The sequence below is a fragment of the Macaca nemestrina genome, chromosome 12 (assembly GCF_043159975.1).
Source record: "Macaca nemestrina isolate mMacNem1 chromosome 12, mMacNem.hap1, whole genome shotgun sequence".
Lineage (NCBI taxonomy): Eukaryota > Metazoa > Chordata > Mammalia > Primates > Cercopithecidae > Macaca > Macaca nemestrina.
In genome coordinates, this window is record NC_092136.1 from 132,284,301 (window position 1) to 132,307,976 (window position 23,676).

General features: G+C 42.8%; 1 protein-coding gene and 1 long non-coding RNA gene across 14 annotated transcripts in view; one reads left to right on the forward strand and one right to left on the reverse strand.

Moving 5' to 3' along the window:
- Positions 1-23,676, reverse strand: part of LOC105476165 (opioid binding protein/cell adhesion molecule like) — a 1,438,816-nt gene that overhangs the window by 474,719 nt on the left and 940,421 nt on the right. The window lies entirely within an intron of this gene.
- LOC139357670 (uncharacterized) lies at positions 13,407-23,068 on the forward strand. Its single transcript, XR_011611289.1, has 3 exons — positions 13,407-13,505; positions 18,918-19,017; positions 22,559-23,068. It is a non-coding gene; the product is annotated as an uncharacterized lncRNA (long non-coding RNA).

Here is a 23,676-nt window from a genome sequence, read left to right on the forward strand (position 1 = left end):
TTATTCTACTCCTTAAAATGACATTGCATACCAATTTCAAGTAATTGTACGTAATTTCCTTGACTGAGTCCAGATAGTAATTTGAAGCTGAGCCCCGTGCAGGGTCTCCGTATTTCTTCCCATGTCTCTGACTGGAGTTCGATATTGCTTTAACCTGAAGACAAGGCTCCCCACCCCCACTTCCATCCCCAGTCCCTTGCCTCTTTTGGCCGGAGTAATAGCAGAGTGGAATACACGGCCAAAAATTGTGTTTTTACAAGTCTGACCTTACGACTCTGTGGTCACTCACATGACACAGTTTGAAAGTGTCTCAGACAAGTTGCCCACACCACTCTGGGGTCATGACTGCCCCAAATGCCACCGTTGATTCTTTAGTTGGGATGAAGCCTGGGAAGTAATTTACTGGATCCACTTAACAGGGATATTTAGGAGAGGATGAGATCTCCAACTACAAAGAAAATTTCCTAAAATGGGGAGAGAGATGGGCGAGGGAATGAAGATCTGTATCAGATTCGGTTTCCAGAAGCAGATGCGGAATTGGAGTCTGGGGTTCCAGATACTTACTGGAGTGCCACACGTGGGAAGGGAAGAGGAAGGAAGCATGAGCTTCCCGCGATGCAGGCCCCCGGGGAAGGGGCAGGAAGCACAAACAGTGCGTCCCCATTGCAGCTGAAGGTCCCTCAGGAGGCGCTGAGGAGCTGTGAGGCCGGCAGGAGGCCTGCGGACTAGGCTCCCTGCAGCTGGGCAAGGATCCAGGCAAGGAGGCCTCTCTGATACACGGTTAGGCTGGGGGCACTCCCAAAAAATGTCTACTCTGCAGTTTTAGGGCCAGGCTTTGTAATAAAGAGTTACGCAAGATCCCAAATTTAAAAAAATAATAATAACAAAAAAAGAAAAAAAGGCCGTCTTCAGAAAACAAAAAATGGCATGACTAACTCTCTCATAAAGGATACACCAGTGATTGCAAAAATGTTGTTGTCTTTTCAAATCAGCCTAAACTGGATTTCCAAATTAGCAGCCCCAACTGTGACTGCGCAGTTGCTTGCATTTGTAGTGCTGAAAAGTTGTGTTCACAGATAAGAGAGAACCATCTAACATAAGGCTACCACATTTCCCCCTTCTCCAAATCTGGGAAATGTGGTTGATTTGCATATTTAGCATACATTTGCATTCTGTGTTCAATAGCCCCTAACTCTAATTATGTAAAATAAGATAAATTAGTACATTTCACTGCCATTGCATTCTAGCCCTGTGGTTAGGGGCTAAGGAGACTTAACCCAACTTTTTCCTTCTCCTTCTGGCTTATTCCCTTCTAGGACAGAAGTCATTTGGTGTTCAGGCTGGGGACATTTCAAGGTAAATCCTTAACTACAGAGGAGGGGGAGGGCAAGAAAAAGAAGCAACCAACGATATCCAGAAATAGAGTTGTACATTTTCTGTTTTAACAAGTAAATTTAAAACGCCAACTTGATCCAAGTTAAACAAAAAACGAACTTTGTATAAGTAAATAGAAGGCAAACCACTTTTAAACAAAACAAAAAGTCTTACAAAATCAAATCCAGTACATCATCTTTTTGCAACATAAAACTTCCTATCACGCTGGGAATAAACAGGTTTGTAGACGGTGAGTGGTTCTAGAACCATGAAGGAAGATAGCAAGCATCCAGGGGAAGGTCGTCATTGTTCTCCAGTCCATCGTTTGTGTCCCATGCTCTCTTACTGAGATTTCTAGGTCATTCTGGAGTCACTAGAATCACTCATTGATATGCTTTGCCCACAGGGCCTCACTAATCCCCGAACTTCACCCCTTTATCTCACTGGATGTATATTTATGAAGCACCTTCTATGTGTTAGCAAGATTGAAGGTGTAAAGATGAACAAGAACTAGAAACCCAGCTTGCTAGGAAGCTACATCGAAAACTGACTGAGAGAGTGATTACAATATAACAAGTACCATAAGAGAGGTGTGTGAAAAACGTGATGAGTGCACAGAAAACCAAATGCTTACATCTGCTTGAGAAGGAGTAGAAACGTAAGACTGGATAGGCCATAAGAGGTTTCCAAGAGGGGAAAATATTTTATCCTGCTTAAATTGGAAGAGTAAAATATTCTGAAGATCAAGAGGTGGGGAAAAGACTTTCTAGGAAGTGGGAATTATGCATATAAAAGCGTTTGCATTCATGAATTTGAATGCCCAATGAATAAGTCCAAAAATATACAACGTGTTTATGAAAATAAGGAGAAAGGCACTTCAGCCGTGACGGTTGAAAAAGAATTCATGGAGGCAGCGAGGCTTTCCCGCGAACACCAAAATGGTCTGATCTGAGGGGCAAGGTGCTCCCAGAAGGAAGAACCTGCACAAACAGATGCATGGCACTGGATCTTATATGCCTCATGCAACACATGAATCTACTGGGTTAACTCAGCCATGAGAAGGCAGCAGTAAAATAGAGACCAAGGTGCCTGAGAAAATACTGTATGCATGCTAGAGGTCATGTAAGCCTACTTTTTTAAAAAAATCAAGGGGCTGAAACAATCACATTAAATAATTATTTTAGGTCAGGCACCATTTAGTGATTCTTTATAGAAAACACAGACAGGTGAATTAGGAACACACCTGCAAGAGAGCACAGGATTAATTAGTCCTGCAGACAAGAAGGCTATTGTAGAAGGCTGTTAGAAAGCAGTAAAATTACCATATTCCAGGTGTGAAGAGATGAAGAGCTCAGCGAGGTTGGTTCCAGTGGGAATAAAAATAAAGCACAGGTCTTAAAGGCATTTGGAAGACTGTCTTACGAAACATGATTTTATTTAGGTTAGGATGACATACAGGAATACTGTTAGCGTTTTCAGACTGGGTAAATAGGAGAATGATAAGAACAGGGAAAGCAGGAAGATGAGAGGCAATGGGACGGGGAAGAACATTATTATGTGTCAACTGTATTTCTAGTATTTACCTATCAAGTTTATATTTACCTCATCAATCCTTATAAAAACCCTATAAAATAAAAAATTATTCTTCTACACTAAAAAATTACAAATCAGGGAGATTTTGCAAATTGCCCAAATGCCCAGAGGTAGTAAACTAGAGAGGCAAAACTGAGACTTGGATCTACTGTACTTCAGTTTCTGTTTAAGCTCTATTCAATATGCCTCACATGTTCCAGTGAGAAACATAATGTGTTTGGACTTAGACACGGTGAGTTTGAGATGATGGTGGAACACTCAAGAAGAAATACCTAGTGAGCAGTCAGACATAATAGGATCACAGATTTATAGAGCTGGAAGGCATCTTAAAAATCATATAGTCGTGGAGCCAAAATTCTAAAAAGAGATTATAGCTGGGGTTATCCATTTGGGAAAAATTCACATATTAGAAAATGAATGAAATCACCATATGAGAGAAAATATGCATTAGAAGGTTAACGATTGTCCTTTGGGTGTGCCCAACTTTCTGGGGTGGGGAGAGGAAAGAGCTCACTAACAGGACAGGACAGGGGCTTCCTGAAAAGGGGAAGAGATGGTGAGGTGCCTCCCACGTCTGGAAGGCAGATTGAGGCGTAGGTATCAAAAATGTTGAATGGCTCCAATAAGTCAGAAAAAATGAGACAACTGTCTGTGGTGGATAGAAGTGTGTTGGTTGCCGTAGAGAGAACCTGTCAAAAAAATAAGGAAAATAATATAAAAAGACAAATACCAGGGGTAAGAAAGATTGCTTGGGGTTTCTTTATTTGACTAGATCTTAGAAAATAAAACACAACTCATGGGGAGACATGTAAAGTGGGAATTCTGTGAATATATAGCTTGGTTATAGTTTGCTGTGGTTTAAAGAGAGAACATCACAAGTTACAAAATAGCGTAGGCTTTTGGTTTACTGAGATGAAAACTGTTGACAGCTAGTATAATTCAGAACAATCTTTATAGTTTTGTGCAAGCTTTCATTAGTGGCTACAATCAAGGGTCTCTGATACATGCCACACAAATAATAGTAACAGTAAGTTAGGAACATTACCAAATTGTTTTTACTAAAATATATAGGTGGTTTTACCCAAGGAAGCTATTTCACAGAACTGAAAAGTGATTGCTCAGATTTGTGACACATCATTTAAAAAACTATGGTTTCCAATAGGATTCTGTTGCCAAAAATAAAAGGTTTAGTTACATAAAGGTGCACCTGACTGAGTAGTGGTGGAAGGAGAGGAATTAGAACTGAGTCCAAGCTGCGCAGCTCTGGCTGACATTGATTATGTGCAGTGGACAGCATCTACCTGGATCACATGCTGTGCCTTCTCCTCCACTCCCTCTTCCACCATAACAATTAACTCACCAATGAGCCATGAATGCACCCCACCACCAAATGCCAGGTATCTTCATATAAGCCATGGCATAAGACCTCTTCATAAATGGACTGTGTCGTTCTCTGCAGAACAGAATGGTGGATGCCACTTGCAAGCAATATCTAAAATCCGGGGAACTAATAAGCTTTGCATTTCTATGGGCTGCAAAACACAATATGGGTCCTCACTAGAAAAAAGCTAGCGTGTTCAATCATCTAAAACCACATCTTGCTAATCATCATTCTCTTTGGGTGACTGAGTTAATTTCTGCCCGTGGATAAACATGCTGTTTATACTACTTTAGTTGGAGGTCAAGAGACACAGAAAGAAAACACAATTCATTCCCCAATAATATCACCTAGTTTACACGACATCATAGTTTATATTATTAATATTTTGTGAATGACACCTAGGACTGAGCTATACAGAAAATGAAGTTGGTATGTGGGGTAAAAGGGCTTTCTCCAATATTAAAAAATAATTTTTATTGTCTTTGTGCTACAGTTGAAAATATACAATTTCAGCTGTCACCTGCAATAACGAATTTTTTTCTCTTTGGAGGTAGCATATAAAATATTCATCATCTTGGAAGCATTAATTTCAAAATAGAACAAACTCATGGTAGAAAATCAAACAGTAGGGAAAGCAGTAACAAGAAAAATAAATTTCTCTTGGCATGTAACAGTTCCCCTCCCTGAGTCCGCATTCCCCCATCCAGTTAACCACTTCATCCTTTCTCTTGTATCCTTTCAGAAATATCTTGTATAGATACAAGTCCCACAAGACAGAAACACACACACACAAACACACAATTTCCTTTGCCTTCATTATACAAACACAATTAGAGTACACATACTTTTCAGCTGACTTTTTTCACATTGCCATGTGCCTTTACCATCTTTCCGTAATAAGTGTAGGGCTATCACATTCCTATAAGGGCTACAAAGTATTCCATTCTATGGATTAGCATAATTTACATAACTAGTCCCATATCAATAAGGCTTTCAAAATTTACTTACTATAAAACTTTTTATTATTTGTAAGCATTTATTATTTCTATTTTATTTTTTATTATAAACATTTATTACTGTCTAATTATCAGTCATTAAATAACAAGCCTCAGGAACCTTAGGAACTTGAACAACACACATGCTACTGTGGGCATGGACTCTGTGGGTCTGGAATTTGGCCTGGGTAGGGGCGGCTTGCCCCTGTTCTATGATGCCTGGGGCCTCAGCTGGGAAGTCTCAAATGACTGGGGATGACAGGGCTTGCAGTGTCCATAATGGCTTCTTCTTTCCTTTTCTGACACTTTGGCAGGGACAGTGAGAAGGACCAGCTTCACCTGGGGGCCTCTCCAGCATGTGGTCTCTGGGTAATCAGACTTTTCAGGCAGGTGACTCCTCCAGGGCCTGCCCGAGCCAGCTGGGCCAAAGCTGCATGGCCTTTTCTGACTCAGCCTGAGTCAGGCAGAGTCACTTCTGCCACATTCCATTGGTTATGAGAAGTCATAGGGCCATACCAGGTTCAGGAAAAGGGGGTCTGGACTCCTCCCTGTGCTGAGGGACTCGCGGCCAGCTGGTAGAAGACCAGAGAGCATATGAGATGAGGTGTCCCTGCAGCATCTTTGGAAATGAAAACTGCCACAACTGTTTTAAAAGCCAGTATCCCTGCCTTTGTGCTCTCATCTTGAGTGCTTCTTGACTTCTCACATATACGTCCCAGAACGCTGTCGTGCCCTGCTTGGAGAATGCCAAGGGCTCACTACAGTGGAAACAGCACCAGCCCCACAGAGAGCACATTGGATTCAAGCCACTGAGCATCTCAGAGCCCCAGTCTCATCATTAAAAGGAGTGGATTATACTAAATTAGGTCCAAGGCTCCGCTCACTTACAGCATTTTATCATTCTAAGACACTACCTGCATACAGTCATGTACCATATAACAACATTTAAGTTACGGACAGACCGCAAATACAATGGTGGTCTCATAGGACTATAACACCGTATTTTTACTATACCTCATCTATGTTTACATACACAAATACCACTGTGTTACAACTGCCTACAGCACTCAGTACAGTAACACTAGCCTAGGAACAGTCGGCTCCACCATGGAGCCTAGGTGTGTAGTAGGCTATACCATCTAGGTTTGTACAACTACACTCTATGGTGTTCACGCACAACCACATAGCCTAACAAAGCATTTCTCAGAATGTGTCCTGGCGTCAAGCAGCACATGACTGTATCTCATCTTCCAACTCCTTGTTCTGAAAAGGAGAAACAAAAAATAAAATGGACTGAAGGCATTCCCAGCTTTCCAAGCCATTCTGCACTCACCCCGAAGATAGGGCGTGACTGAGTACAGTGAACAGCAATGAACATCGCACAGCCTGAGTGTGACTCCAGCCTGGCCAACGGTACAATAGACACGTTTCTGAACTTAGGAATGAGGATGATGATACCCATTTGGGAGTATCTAAACAAGGAAATAGGGGTACTAAAATTTCATTTTATAGAGCAATCATTTTTTGCTTCCTTTTGAGAGCAAGGGATTGAGATAGGAGAGAAACAGGTAGGATTGATATAATCAGAAATGGTGTAAGAAAGTGTCACAAACATAAGGGATCGCTAGCTTCACGGCTCCCTGTCCATACTGCGGCACCTCTGCCAGATCTTCTACTACGCTTAGCTTTCTATCTTACTCTGCCTAAGCTGCGCCATGTGAAATATATTTCCTATCCCAGAGAGAATTTCTCTCAGGGATTTATACTTAGCATTTGGAAAGCTGAGGCCAGGCCAGGGGCTGGTCTCATGACTGCCTAGGTTTTGTTGCTTCTAAGACCAGCATGGAATGTCCTGTTTCCATTTACGGTAGGATTTGGGAGAGGCTTGGAGGGGCAGGCAGCCTTTGGATGAGAGTGCATAAGAGAAATGACTGGCAAAGAGTGAAGGGTGAATAAAGAGAAGAGGGGAGGCACAAGGAAAAGCAGGGTGTAGGAGCTGATGTGTCTGGATGTAGACAGCCTGGTTTAACGTTCAGTTCCCTTTCTGTCACTAAGATGACCAACATCTGGGTGGCACATCTCACCCCATACCACAAGGCACATGGGCCCGACTAGGGTTCTTTGGGACAGACAGGAAGCATTCCAGGCTGCATGGCCTAGAATTTATTATTTAGGTCAGACAGACTGGAATGGATAACTTTCTCTAGAGATCAGAGGCTGTGCGCTGTCTCTGATGTGTGACAAATTGAAGGAAGCACAGCCATGCCTTCAGCATGCTCGGTGAGGGATGCACAGGGAGAAGGAACGTGAAGGAGCCTGTGCCTGCCTTACTTTCCATTTGTTTCAGTTTCTCCCCCCACCCATCTGCTGTCCTTGCAAAGCAGGAAAAGGAAAAGGAAATGTCATTTCTCTGGAGATGTAACAAAAGGTTATTTGCTTCGGAAAAAGGCTCTGTCTTAAATAAATGAAAGTTGTCTGTATTGTTCGTTTGTTTGTTTGGCTTTTTTTTTTTTTTTTTGGCTCTTTCTCAGTCACCCCATAAATCACTGAAAATCACCTTACCATTCCCTGAATTTGTAGGAATCTCTTGCTGCTGTGTAAAGGCATAAGAATGGGCCAAAGCAAACATCTCTAATGTCTTCTTTCAAAACCAAAATGCATTTTAATAATTTAAAGTCACTGCTCTTTCAGTCACTTGATAAATTATTCACAAATTTTACAACAAAAAAAAAGAAAAAAATCTGTTCCCTTTACAAGTTCTGGAACATTAAATCATGTCAGAGTAGATGAAAAGGACAAATCAGCCCTAAACTCTTAGAAATCATGCATTTTACTTCTTTATCTGAAAGCAGTGCCACAGTTTACAGGGCATTTGGCAGATGATTTTTTAGGACTTATGTCCAGGTACACTGAGAGAATGACACTGTAGGAATGAAAGAAGGTGGCTTTTGGGCAGAGTATAGAGAACATCTAGCTGTTTGCCTCAGGACTGCAACTTTAAGTGATATTTTAAAGAGATCTCAAGGACAGACAAAGAAAGCCGATTTGCTTAAGGTAAGTCTAGTTAATTATGGGCAAGGGAGGAATTCGGAATAATGGTGGCTCCTGCTGTTCTTATGTTCAAACACCCCTTACATCCTCCTACCAAGCATGGGCAAGTGCTACGAACTTGCTTTCTGTTCAATTGTCCATGGGGCACAACATTCTGGAGCTTAGCAAGCAGGTGCTTCTGACCTCATGGAGTGGAGAACCTTGCCTAGAAAAGACTTTTAAATTTGCATCCACGATGATAATAATGCCCCACCCACACAGTCGAGTTGTAGCCGAAGATCTTGGAATATTGACAAGCATCTCTCATCTCATTAGAAAAACATACTCGCTGAAAGGTCAAAGTGATTGATAATGAAGGGCCAACTGGGCAGAACTAGTAGGTTTTACTTCCTGATATTTCCTACCAGAGATGTCTCCCTCTTACAACCAGTGTCCAGGGCCGAAATACAATTAATAGATTTTGTCATCAGTATTTTTGTCTTCCAACTCCATGGTTCATTTTAGTTCTGGATCTAACAAAGGTAGCAGCGTTGTAGAAGAACTCATTAGGATGTCACACTTCAATTAGGATAGGGATGAGGTTTGTCTGAATAAATACTGCCCATGCCATTCTAACACAGTGCTGGCATATAGGAGATGTCAATAAACGCTTGCTTCCTGAATGAAAAAGCGAACAGAAATTGCAGAAATACGTCAAAGTCTAATTTATTATGTGTGTAACAGAAGCGTAGACACCGTTAGCTATGCACCATTTTAATAGGCAGAAATGGGCTATTAGTATTTTTAATTCGAGCGTTGCAAAACCTAAAATAATTTCATGTTTTAGGAAAGAGATTCTGGATGAGGCTTCCATCATCATTCACAAGGCAACTTTTTATCTTTGTGGGGCTTTTGTAATTTTTTTCTACTTGCTATGCCTTCTTCCTTTTATAACCTAAATTTATCTTTAATGCTCCTGAGATGTCTATTTTCAGGGAATTCTGATGTCAAGGGTGTTCTTGGAAGCATCTGAGTGTTGGCTAAAATATCTTCTCTTCCACTTCAAAGAAGTCCTATAGTGCTAGAACCATCTTCACTGACAATATCTTTCTTCACCCTCCAAATATCACTGCTCAGCTGCTGGGGGAGTCGAGTTAAAAAAGAGCCAAGCTATGAAAAACCCATTGTTCTTTAATTTTACTTCAGCAAGATAGATGCAGACATCCACACCAGTATTTGGAGACTGGAGAAGTGAAGAAGCAGGAGAGAAAAATCATTGAGTTTCTAGAGTATGCCCTTTATTTAGACATGCAACTTTTACACAGAAGAATTTAAGGGAGGTTGCAAAGATACATACAAAAGAGCATGACAAAATAAAGTAAGAAAGAAAAATGACCCTATGATAAGAAATACAAGAACCAAAGTGAGAGCTTGATGATCTCAACAAAGCACGAACACTCTTTACATCTCCCCTCTCTACTGTGAGGTATGCCGACATCATCGTACCTTGTTTGTGTCCACTTGGTAGTAGCATGCAATTTACAAGCCACATCCAAAGTTATTTACCTTAAGAGAAATCAACATATATAATTTAGAACTTTTATAAAATTAGATAAGGTAGTTCCAGGTGATTGTTGGTAACTTTTTTGGAAGTCTATATTACAAAAATTGTTTCAGGTAAGTTTCCCAAAAGCGTCTGGCTATCTTGGTTCAAGTGTCAACTTCATTGATAATTATTTTTACATCTTGGGCACACAACAATTGTTGCTGTTCCTCTCCTACCAGATCCGAGCTCATCCATCTGCTCAGGAAGATTTTTTGAGACATCATAGCAAAAGTAGTCATTTTTCCTCCCTTTTCAACCTTTCTTGCCCATGACTCTATATTATTTTTCTTAAAATACTTACCAATATTTAAAATTGAGTTTGCTTATGTGCAAATAAACAAACCAGAATATGAACTGGAATATTTAAAATTGAGTTTGCTTATATGCAAATAAACACACTAGATATGAACTGGAATATATAAATATATATTTGGAATATATAAGGGTGTATTGCAGTTTATATAAACCAGAATATAAACTAGAATATCAACTCCATGAGAGCAAGGCTTTTCTCTCTCTTGTTCTCTCTTGGGCCTCCAGTGCCTAGAACATGGCCTGGCACACAGCAAGTGCTCAGTGAAAGCTTGCTGAGTTAGACCAAATGAATGAATGAATATATCTTTGGGGTAATATCTTGTCACCTCTAATTTCATTCAAATACTGTCTTCACCTTATATTAGCTGGGTAAAATAGCTGCATGAAGAAATTCTCTTAATGTCCAGACTTTTCAATTTCCATGTTCCCTGCAAACATCCTCTCTTCATCCCGCCCATCCTCTCCCGCCCCCACCCCTGCTGCCATGAATGGTGTGCCCTTCTGTCTGAGGGTTCCCCTATACCTGGGCTCTGCTCCCACCCTTGCTTCTCCTCAAGGACCCACTCCATGGATTTCCAGCTCCACTTCCTCTGGCTCTTTTCCAACAGTGTTTAAGAATACTAAGTCGATGGAAAGCTACAATATTAAAGAATGAATATTTAAGGCCTTCTCCTCCATCGCTTTTAAAAGACAAGAGCTTTTGTCCCAATGTCATCACCTAGAAAGGTCTATGACTGTGTTGAGTAGCAATGTGCCTGGAGAGCTGGAGAGGCTGGAAATAACTAAATTTACAGTGGAAAAGGCAGAATTCTCCCCTAGAAGAGTAGAATAGATCCTAAAGGTATATCCAGGAGACAGAATAATCAAGAACTCATTTTAACTTGGTTTACAAGAGAGTGTGGGGTGGTTGAGAAGAAAAGGAGAGCTATTTGGAGTGGGGGATGGAAGAAGGGCATGTAAAATATGGAGAGAAGTACAAAGAAAAAATAATTCTAACATACATCGATGTGCGTTGTAGAGAGGCCCTTTCTGGCTTTCAAAAGTAAAGTATTCTTTCCAATAATATGTGTGACTGTTGTTGCAATACTGTTATTTATTGAGTGGAACATAACACAGAGCAAGAAGCTAAAAGCAAGAAAGCCCAGTTTTATCTGGATTACACTCAGGTTTTGGCATTCTTGAAAAGCAAAACAAAACAAAGGCCCTTCCTATAGCTAATTTCATGTACCACTCTCCTTTTCACAACTTCTGTTACATAAAGGTTGTCCCCATTCACTGTTTATAATTCCTTCCTTCTCACTCACATTTCACCCCTCTGCCATCAGCCTTCTACCCCCATTAATCCCCTCTTTTTGAAATCATCAATCATCTTGACTAACTACAGTGGATGCCTTTAGACCGTTTGTTGTCACAGAACTGAACCATTTGGCTGTTCACTTGGACAGGAGCTATAAAAACTCGAGGCCTAAGGTTGCAGTGAGCCGAGATCATGCCACTGCACTCCAGCCTGGGGGATAGAGCAAGACTCCGTCTCAAAACAAAACAAAAAAACCTCCAGGCGTAACCTTTCCAGCATGGCTAAGCCATCATCCTCGGGAAATACAGACGCTTGACCATGGCTGTGAGAAGTGCAGTTACCCTCCAACCCTGCCCGTGCAGCCCTATTTGCTGCTGCTGGGCACTCAGCTAGCCCAGCACCCATACTTTTGTTTGGTTCCCTGGCATCATCAAGCTGTGTGTGTGGCCTCCTTGTAGTTAGTTTCTCCATCTAGTCTGGAGGTGAGGAAAAAGTCCGCTCCACAACACCTTCCCTGGGAGGGGTGCAATTCAGAGATCATCAGGATCTCTCTGAGAAAGAAGCCACTAATGTCTTTCTAATATCAAACTCTCTCTTTGCCAGCCTCTTATGAAGGCTAAAGGTGAGCAGATAGCAACATCGTAAAATCCATTTTAGTCAACTCTTTTGCAAGTATTGCCAGTGGTCTGGCACCTTGCTTTGCAATATGGTAATAGCTCCCATTGTGTTGAAGCTTCAGTCAAAATATAGAAAGAATTTCACAGTAAACCACAGTTTCCAAAGATGGTGGGCTGTAACTCTTGATTCCTGGCTTCCAATAGCCAAGGCGGAGTTATAGGCTGTCTTTACACACTCTTATCAAAGTGCTGCATGCTTGTTTCTTGGTCTGGTTGCCTACATTACATTGAAAACTTCTAGAAGCTAAAGATGCAGCTTTACATCACACACACACACACACACACACACACACACACACCCCACATCACAATTTACTCCACTACTCTTGTTCCTTCCATCATGCTTCTGGTCTTTTCTTCTCTAAATAACCAGATTTCTTGTAAGAATTATAATGTTTGCCGTCTCTACTTTTTTACCTCCCTTTCAGTCTACTCATTTAAGTCTGGTCTCATCCTTGCCTGAAATACTTTTCATTAATGTCATCGATCATCTTGTTACACTAGGTCTTTTATCAGTCATTATACTTGACTACCAGCAAGCACTTGGTTCTTTGGACTATTTCCTCCTTCTTGAAATAGTATTTCTTGAGCTTCTTGTATTTAAAAACAGCCTTGTTCTCCTGCTAACTTTCTGGCTGATTCTTATGTTTCATTCATCCAAGCTAAAGCCACTAAGTATTAGAGATCTCCAAGACTCTGTCCAAGGCACTCTCTTCTTAATTTCTTCTTTATCCTCCATGGAGCTAATCCATACCCATGACTTCAGGGGCCCACACCACTTAAGAGCCCACAGCTCTTCTGAGCAGCAGACCTTGTGATGGTTAATTTTAGGTATCCACCTACCGGATTAAGGAGTACCTACAGAACTGGTAAGCATTATATTGGGATGTGTCTGTGAGGGAGTTTCCAGAGGAGACTGGCATGTGAGTCTGAGTGGACCAAGTGGAGAAGATCCACCCTCAGTGTGCTTCGCCACCATCTCATAGGCTGGGGAGCCAGAAAGAACAAAACAGGGAAGGCAAATTGGTTTCTTTCCTGGAGCTCCGATACTCTTATCCTGCCTTGGTCAGCAGAACCCCAGCCTCGCTGGCCTTTGGACTCTAGGACTTACACCAGCAACCCCCACTCCTACCCCAGGTTTTCAGGTCCTGGAACTTGGACTGAGCAACACTACAGGCATTCCAGAGTCCCCAGCACGTAGATAGCTGTCACGGGACTTCTCAGCCTCAATAATCAGGTGAGTCAATCCCCCTAATAAATCCCCTCACGTATATCTATATATCTACAAATAGCTTGTTGGTTCTGTCTCTCTGAAGAACACTGACTAGTGCAGCTTTTAGTATCAACAGTGGTTCTAGAGGTTTTCATAATTGATTTGGGGTTTCTAGAATTGGCTATCGAATCTACTTAGATCTAAAAATGCCAAGGACTCTACTTCTAACAGTACAGACAGCACTGAACTCTCTAGTGCAAACTGTTCCTAGAGATACACAAAATAGGTACATTTGGTACTTTTAACTCACCACTTAAAAGAGACAAGAAACTTGGTGACTTCTATATATGATACCTTTAACATTTGTGCAAAACCAAGGAATATAATGACTTTGGTTGGTTGCTCCTAATGTCAGTGGACAAAGGGATGAAAGAAAAGAATGAGTTCATGTATTCCATTTCCTGCTCCAGCTCTACATAAATAGCCGAAGAGCTTCTAAGTGTGCCCTGAGTCTGAATCTCCTCCCCTGTAGCCACAGGTCTGGGATTGCTGAAAATCAGACAACAGCGCTTATCACATGACTGACTGAATCACAGCAAAAGCTGAACTCTCAGCTCCGTAGGTGTCTATGGTTAAAGTGAGGGCATCGGTTGAGACAGAATGGGATCTGTAAGTTGAGATGGGGATGTGTGGGAGGGCTCCGATGAGGCTGGGGACACTGAGCTCTGAAATTCTGATGAGTGTTGCTTGCCAGCAGAAATGGTTCCCACCCACAATAGTATAGGGTTTCCCACCTCTGTCTGAAGGAGTTAACCCTGCAATGCCTAAAAAAATGGTAAAAGCCTCCATGAGGCAGTTGCCAAGCAAGACAAAGCTGAGTCTCCTCAGAATCCACCCCCGCTGCCCCTCTTTGCTTCTGAATCTGTAACTAGACTTGAGTCCCAGCAGGCGCCTAGAGGTGAGGTTCAAAGTGTGATTCAGGAGGAGGTGTGCCATGTTCCAAAAGAGCTACTTCAGTTTTCCAATTTATACAAGCAGAAGTCCGGGGAACACTTGTGGGAATGCACACTGAGAGTGTGGGAAAATGGTGGAAGAAATATAAAGTTGGATCAGGCCAAATTCACTTAAATGGACCCTCAGAGCAGAGGTCCTCAATTTAACTTTGCAGCTCAGGGAGTGAGTTTGTTTGATTGGTTGGTGAAACATGGATCAAAAAACATGACCCACTGTGAGTGAGCTGGAGATGCCTGATCTCCCTTGGGCTAACACAGAGGAAGGGATTCAAAGGCCTAGGGAGATTGGAAAGCTATAGTGGATTTGTCACTGAAACCCTACTCAGCCACACCAGGAGGGTCCAGAAGACAGACCTTTCATCAATACTTTGAACAATGGATTTGTGAGGGGAGCCCCAGCATCCCTGAAGAGCTCTGTGATTGCTCTTCTATGTAGACCAGATCTTACCATGGGAACTGCTGTTATGCAGTTGGAAAACTTAAATTCAATGGGAGCAATTGGATACCAAGGTGGTGGGGACCAAGTGATGGCACTCAACCAACTGTCAAAGACAAGTTGAATGCAGTTTACAAAATGGTACCTGGGATGCAGCTATTAAACTGGTAAATACCTTTTTCCCCATTTGTGTTCATAAGGCCCACCTGAGGCACTTTGCCTTCAGCTGGCAAGGCCAGCAATACACACCCTCACTGTCTCACATCAGAGATAAATCAGCTCACCAGCTTTATGTCACAATCCAGCTTGCAGGAATCTTGATTGTCTTTCCCTTCCATAAGATATCAGACTGTTCCATTGATAACCTTTTGCTGATCAGACCTCATGACCAAGAAGTAGCAACTACTGTGGACTTATTGGTAAGGCATTTGCATATCAGAGCATGGGAGATAATCCAATTAAAATTCAAGTGCCTTTTACCTCGGTGAAATTTCTGATGGTCCAGTGGTGTGGGGCATGTCAAGATATTCCTTCTAAGATGAAGGATATGTTGTGTATCTGGCTCCTCCTACAACCGAGAAAGAGATACAATGCCTAGTGGGCCTATTTGAATTTTGGAGGCAACACATTCCTCACTTGGGTGTGTTACTCTGGCTCATTTGTTGAGTGTCCCAAAAGACCTCTAGTTTTGAGTGGGGTCCAAAACAGAAGGGCTCTACAGCAAGTCCCAGCTGCTGTGCAAGCTGCTCTTCCTCTTGGGCCATATGACCCAGCAGATCCAATGATACCCAAGATGTCAGTGGCAGATAGGGATGCTGTTTGGAGCTGTTGGCAGGGCGTTATAGAAGAATCGCAGCAGAAGTTCTTAGGATTTTGGAGCAAGGCCCTGCCATCATCTATAGATAAGTACTCTTTTGAGAGAGCTCTTGGTCAGCTACTGGGCCTTAACAGAAACTGAACGCTTGACCATGGGCCACCAATTGCCATGTGACTTGAGCTGCCCATCATGAACTGGGTGTCATCTGAGCTACCAAGCCAGGAAGGCCATGCACAGCAGCAGTTCCTCATCAAATAATGGACCAGCGCAGGCCCTGGAGGTACAAATAAGTTACATGAAGAAATGGCCCAAATGTCCTTGGTGTCTACTCCTATCACACTGCCTTCTCTCCCACCACCTGCACCTATGGCCTTATGGGGAGTCCCCATGATCAGCCAACGGGCTTTGTGGACAAATTGTTCTGTATGATACAGCTAAAAGTGGACAGCTGCAGCACCTCAGCCCCTTTCTGGAACATCTTTTAATGACAGTGGTAAAGGAAAATCTCGAGGAGCAGAATTTAGGGCAGTGCACCTGGTTGTGCACTTTGCTTAGAGGAAAAATGGCCAGATAAGTGATTAGGTACTGATTCATAGGCTGGATGGTCAGGGACTTGAAAGGAACATGATTAGAAAATTGGTGGCAAAAACATTGAGTGAATAGATATGTGGATAGATCTCTCTGAGTCGGCAAAGGATGTGAAGATATTTGTTTCTCATGTAAATGCTCACCCAAGGATGACCTCCACAGAGGAGTATGTTAACATTCAGGAGGGTAAGATGACCCATTCTGTGAATACCAATCAATCTCTTTTCCCAGGCACCCCTGTCATTGCCCAGTGGGCTCAGGAACAAAGTGGCTGTGGTGGTAGGCATGAGGGTTGTGCACGGGTCCAGCAGCATGGCTTCTACTTGCCAAGACTAAGCTAGCTACAACCACCACAGAGTGCTCAGTCTGCCAGTTGCAGAGACCAACACTGAACTCCTGATATGACATCATTCCCCAGGGCAATCGGCCAGCTATGTGGTGGCAGGTTGATTACATTGGAAGGCTTCCATCATAGAAAAGACAGCATTTTGTCCTTTCTGGAATAGATACTTCCTCTGGATACAGGTTTGCCTTCCCTCCACGCAATGCTTCTGCCAATATTACCATCTGTGGACTCACAAAATGCCTTATCCACTCTCATGGTATTCCACACAGTGTATCTACTAAGGAACTCGCCTCACAGCCAAAGAAGTGCAGCAATGGGCCCAAGTCCATGGGATCCACTAGTCTTACCCTGCGTCTCACTGTTCTGAAGCAACAAGCTTGACAGAACAGTAAAATGGCCTTTTGAAGTTGCAGTTACAGGACCAGCTAACATTGCAGGACTGGGGCAAGGTTTTCCAGAAGGCTGTGTGTGCTCTGAATCAGCATCCAATATATGATGCTGTTTTTCCCGTAGTCAGGACACATGGAGTCAGGAATCACAGAGTGGGAGCGTCACCACTCACCAGTACCCCTAGTAACCCACTGGCAAAGCTTTTGCTTCCTTTTCCCATGATTTTATGTGCTGAACCTCGAGGTCTTAGTTCCAGAGAGAGGAATGTTTCCATCAGGAGACACAACAATGATTCCATTGAACTGGAAGTTTAGCCCGCCCCGCCACGCCCCCGCCCCCCAGCCACTTTGGAGGCCTCATGCTTCTGAGTCAACTGGCTATATTACGGTGCTGACTGGGTAACTCATCCAGACTAGGAAGGGGAAACTGGATTACTACTCCATTGGATGAAAGGAAGAGTATGCCTGGAATACAGGAGATCCCTTAGGGTGTCTGTTAATATTACCATGCCCCACAATCAAGGTCAATGGGAAACCACAACACAATCCAGGGAGGACTACGAGTGACCCAGACTCCTCAGGAATAAAGGTTCAACACAATCCAGGGAGGACTACGAGTGACCCAGACTCCTCAGGAATAAAGGTTCAACACAATCCAGGGAGGACTACGAATGACCCAGATTCCTCAGGAATAAAGGTTCAACACAATCCAGGGAGGACTACGAGTGACCCAGATTCCTCAGGAATAAAGGTTCAACACAATCCAGGGGGGACTACGAGTGACCCAGATTCCTCAGGAATAAAGGTTCAACACAATCCAGGGAGGACTACGAGTGACCCAGATTCCTCGGGAATAAAGGTTCAACACAATCCAGGGAGGACTACGAATGACCTAGATTCCTCAGGAATAAAGGTTCAACACAATCCAGGGAAGACTACGAGTGACCCAGATTCCTCGGGAATAAAGGTTCAACACAATCCAGGGAGGACTACGAGTGACCCAGATTCCTCAGGAATAAAGGTTCAGTCACCCCACCAGGTAATGAACCATGACCAGCTGAGCTGCTTGCTGCAGGTAAAATTATACAGAATGGGTAGTGGAAGGCAGTCACAAATACTAGCTATGGCCAGGTAACTAGTTACAGAAACAAGGACAGTAATTGTCATGAGTATTTTCTTCCTATCTTGTTAAAGATATGTTTTGGTGTACATATTATGCACGTTATGCTTACATTAAGCAAATATCTTTGGTTTTGCTCCTCTCTTATCCCTTTATTATGTATAACAAGATTTTTTGACTTTATATCAGTATTTACGTGTTGTTAATTTTACATCATAGCGTTTCAATTATCATCCAAAGACTTTACCTTCTTTTCTAGGGAAGAGATTAGCACATTTTCCGTTGTATGCAGATAGTTTCACCGTGTTAGGTGGAACTATTTTCTTGTTATTGTCTTCATTTGGAGGTTAAGTTTGGTTTAAAGGAAGCATAGAGGTGCCAAGTTGACAAAAGGTGGACCTGTGATGATTAACTTTAGGTGTCAGTTTGACTGGATTAAGGAACACCTGGAGAGTTGGTAAAGCATGATTTTGGGGTGTGTCTGTGGGGGGTTTCCAGAGGAGACTGGCATGTGAGTCTACGTGGATTCAGTGGGGAAAATCCGCCCTCACTGTATGTGGGCACCATCCCATAGGCTGGGACCTGGACAGAACAAAAAAGAGGCGAGGCAAATAGGTTCCTTCCCTGGAGCTCGGACACACTTCTCCCGCCCTTGGCCAGCAGAACTCCAGGCTCTCTCGCCTGTGGACTCGAGGACTTAGCCCAGCAACCCCCACTCCCACCTCAGGTTCTCAGGCCCTGGAACTTGGACCGAACAACACTACTGGCATTCCAGGGTCCCCCATATGTGGATGGCTGTCACAGGACTTCTCAGATTCCATAATCAGGTGAGCCAATTCCCCTAATAAATCTCCTCCCATTGATTTTTATGTCTCTGAGCAATACAGACCTGTATACCTTGCATTCTTTTCAACAGCTCTTAACTGCAAAGCAATTCAAAGTAGCCATGTCCACAGCAAGCTCATAATGAACTTATTACAGGCTCATAATAGCGTCTTATTTCTGTACTTTCTATTTCAGTGAATGTCCCACCAGCCATTCAATTAGGCCAGTCAAAAAATGGGGTGTCATCCTTGATATGACTCTTCTTCCTCTGATATGCAGTCTATCACCAAGTCTCAATGATTAAGGGTCTTTCAAATCTGTGTGCATTTCTCCATTTCCACCCATCACTGTAGCCTAAGCCACCATCCTCTCTCAACTCTTGCCTTGCATCTCAAATGGTCTCCAGGTGCACTCAGGCCCACTCATAAGCATTTCTCCCCATTGCAGCCAAAATTATATTTAAACAAACAAAGCATTTTTCAGGTCATCATTTTCCCCTCAGCCCAGCCTCACTCATATCTTCTATTCTTTTAATAGAAATGAAGCTCCTAAATGTGCCTTACAGACTTGGCACTGTCTCCACCTGCTCTGACCTCCAGCTCCATTGGCTTGCTTTTCTCCTTCCTGCCCTGTGACATTTGCACATTCGGTTCCTTCTCTATGAAACCCTCCCTAACCAAACTAACTCCAGCTCCTTCATGTCTACAATCAGAGAAGCCTGCTCTGGCATTTTTAACTAGTCCAAATCCTCCTCTCAGATTGGCAACAGGCAGTTCTAGGTAGCTCTCCGTTCAACCCACTAGCGACCTTGCCATCTCACTTCAGTTTGTGATTATTTAAAGTCTATCTCCAGGGCCGGGTGCAGTGACTCATGCCTGTAATCTCAGCACTTTGGGATCCCAAGGCAGGCAGGAGTTCGAGACCAGCCTGGCCAACATATAGTGAAACCCCATCTCTACTAAAAATACAAAAATTAGCTGGGCAAGGTGGTGCACGTCTGTAGCCTTAGCTACTTGGGAAGCTGAGGCAGGATAATCGCTTGAACCGGGGAGGCGGAGGTTGCAGGGAGCCGAGATCATGCCACTGCACTCCAGCCTGGGTGACACAGCAGGACTCCGTCTCTAAATAAATAAATAAATAAATAAATAAATAAATAAAGTCTATCTCCAGTGTTTGCGCCTTATCTTAGGCCCAGCATGCAGCATAGTGCCTCACATCAGGGCAAGCTAAATAAACACCAGCTAAATAATTCGAATCTCACCATAATAAATCACCAAAGAACAACACAGTGTCCTTTTAAAATAAATAAATAATCGAGTGAGTCCTCAGTTTTCTAAAGCATGCAATGGGAAAATAACTGTCTCACCAAGTTCTTCTAAAGATTAGATAAATAGCCCAGTGTTGCACTTATCATGTAACAGACTGTCAATAAAAGGTTTGCTTCCTTTATTTCTCTGCAAAATATACACAGATCATGACATGGAGCCAGGGTGTGATGTACAATTAGCTGTGGCTCAAAATAAGATCAACAAATTTGGGGTACAGATTTCCCACTAACATGTCACACTGGCCACTCCATTTTCCCCAGGCACTGTGCTTCTCAGTGATGGGCATTGTGCGTCCTCAGCTTTTTACCTTGCCTTTCTCTATTTCTCTGTGACAGCAGTAGAATCCTCAGTAGTAGTGAAAGAGAAAAGACAAAGAGACATAAAGAAAAAAGAAATGACAGTTTTCAGGCATGGCAAGTAGATTATTCAAATGCATCTTGATTTACACATGACAGATGTGTTCCTTAAAAATATATGTAAACTGAATTGTACTTGGAATTCACAAGGGAATCTTGGTACTTAAGGAAATCCTCTACTGAATCCTTTTGGAATAAGAACCACCAACAGGATGCAGGATGATGAACTTCCCCCCACCCCCGTGTTTGTGTCATGGGCATTACGTAATTCCTTTTTACTCCACTCTAAGGTAAATTTATGTAAAGGTTCTGTAAATGAAGATACTTCTAAATGTTAATTTCTGATGAAAAACCATCAAGTGGGAGGCCAGATCAGAGGAAATAGTCAATAAATCAAAGCTCGGGGTCCAGGAATTCATGGATTATAGCTGGTTGGCACTTTCCTGACCTTCCCTTAGAGATCTGAGAGTCCCCAACTTTCTTCATTGCAAACTGAGGCTGAATGGCTGTAGGGTGCTGACTCAAAATTCACACAAGAAGTTATCCCGATGGGGATGGGGCTCAAGTTGTCAGGGCTCTTGGGAATGAGCACAGTTAACAGTGCAATTAGCTTGGAAGAAGTAAAAATAAAAAACTTCCTGAGGGCCTCTGTGAGTAAGACACCCAGTGTGACATGCTCAGCATAGTGTCTGGCACATGCCGGGTGTGCAGGGGTGTGATTTCTGTGACTTGGCTACTGAGCGGCCTGCCAGTGCACATTGCCCCAACCAAAGGACACAGGCCAGAAAACTATGCGGACGATCTGAGCAGGGATGGGGGAGAAGAAAAACAAGAATTCAGAAGGAAATTCTGATATTTTATTGGGCTTCTGGGGCTCAGAAAATGGCAACCCAGAAGTCTCGTGTATCTGCATGCTTTAACAAGAAGACTTTAGAAGCAGCCTCATAGTCAGGACTTTCTGACCTCTTCTACCCTCACCCCTGGCCCAGGGAGGGGCTGTCTCTTGAATTTCCTTATCTGACTAAGGAAACTTCTTTCCACAAGAAAAACAGTAGTCTCAAGACTTGCTCCCTAGGAATCTCATCAAATAACCAGGAAAGAATCCAGCAGACTAGAAGTTGTCACCACACCCAGATAGACTTTTCATCTATTCTCATGAAGGCGACTCCAAGAAATTACCTGGGAGACTTTATCTGCATAATAAGACAATCTTTGTTTGCAGTGAAATTCTGCCCCTCACCTTTGCACCACTTCCCTAGAGCCCAGAGGAACTCTCCTCCAAGCAATTGTTTCTTGGGCTCATTCATTTCCCCTGAAAACCATTTCCTACCCCTCATACTTGCCTACATCCACCACTTACCTCTCCTCCGTTGAAGCCTCAACTATCTGGTCCTTCTTTGAGTCTCGTGTTATGGGACTTCTGTGTCCATAACCTGTTGATAAATTTGCTATGGCATTTTTTTCCTATTAATCTGTCTATAATCAGTCATTTCTGCAAACCTACAAAGAGGGCAGAAGGGAAGCTTTTCCTCCACCCTCACAGGCTAAAGGTTTCCCATATGTGACCAAGGACAGGAGGCTGTTTTATAATATTTATGCCATAAACTAGACCAGGCTGAGATCTGTAACTACACTGAGTAGTTATTATTTCTCTCTTATATATCAAATTCCCTGAGAAGCCTGACATTACTGTGGTAAACCAAAAATAAAATTCTAAGGTCCCCAACTTTCTGAATGGAACCCTTCTCTCATTCAAGGCCATTCCAAAGTTAACCTGAAAAACTACGAATAGTTCAGGCCATGATGGGAATTGGGAGTTGGACATGCCTCATTATACCCGTCTCCCTGTTGGAACTCAGGTCCAGCTGACCAGCATTAACAGAGACCTTAAGACTGACAGAAGAGACTTTAAGTCTGATAAGAAGCATTTACAGCCTGGTCTCTGCAGCCTGCTACCTGAAGACTTCATCTGCATGATAAAACCTCCGTCTCTACAACTTCTTCTTGTAACCCAGACATTCCTTTGTATTGATTCCTGTTCTTTAGATAATAACTCAGTCAACCGTCAATCAGAAAATCTTTGAATCTCCCCATGACCTAGACGTCCCTACTTCCAGGTGTCCTGCATTTTCAGACTGAACCAATGTATACCTTAATGTATTGATTGATGTTTTATGTCTCCCTAAATGTATAAAACCAAGCTGTAGCCTGACCACCTTGGGCACATGTTGTGAGGACCTCCTGAGGCTGTGTCATGGGCATGTCCTTAACCCTGGCAAAATAAACTTCTAAATTGATTGAGACCTGTCTCAGATACTTTTTGGTTTACACTATCAACTGACATTTTTAAAAGGCGATGTCAGTGGTGAAGAGAGGAACAGGCTAAGAAACAGACCTGGGTCATAGATAAGACTTGCAATCTACAGCAGAGCGACCTTGGGCAAGTCCCTCGCTTCTTCAAGCCACAGTCCTCTCCAGTTGAATGAGATCTACTACATCTTCCAGCTCCAAGAACTTTAGGGGTTTCTGGCACCAGGCACAGTGCCTGGCACAAATGAAAATTCTCCCTAAAAGAAATCATGATTATTCATTATAAAGAGGAATAAAAGGCCAGGTGTGGTGCTACATGCCTATGATCCTAGCACTTTGGGAGGCTGAGGCGGGAGGATGGCTTGAGCTCAGGAGTTCAAAACCAGCCTGGGCAACATAGTGCGAACTCATCTCTATAAAAATAAATAAATAAATAGAAAAATAAGAGAGAAAGAAGGGATCAGTCCATCATCACTCTCCCAGCCAAAGTTAAAATACTGGAACTCTAGAACAACAAAGCAGAAAACACATTTGGGAATGCTCCTCGCTAACCTTTCCACTCACTGCTATTCTACCTCCTCTCTCTGTCATTTAAGGGGAAAAAGTGAGTGTTTGCATGTGCACGTGTGTGTAGTTTTCACTGGTAATGGTTGACGAAATTGGCGTT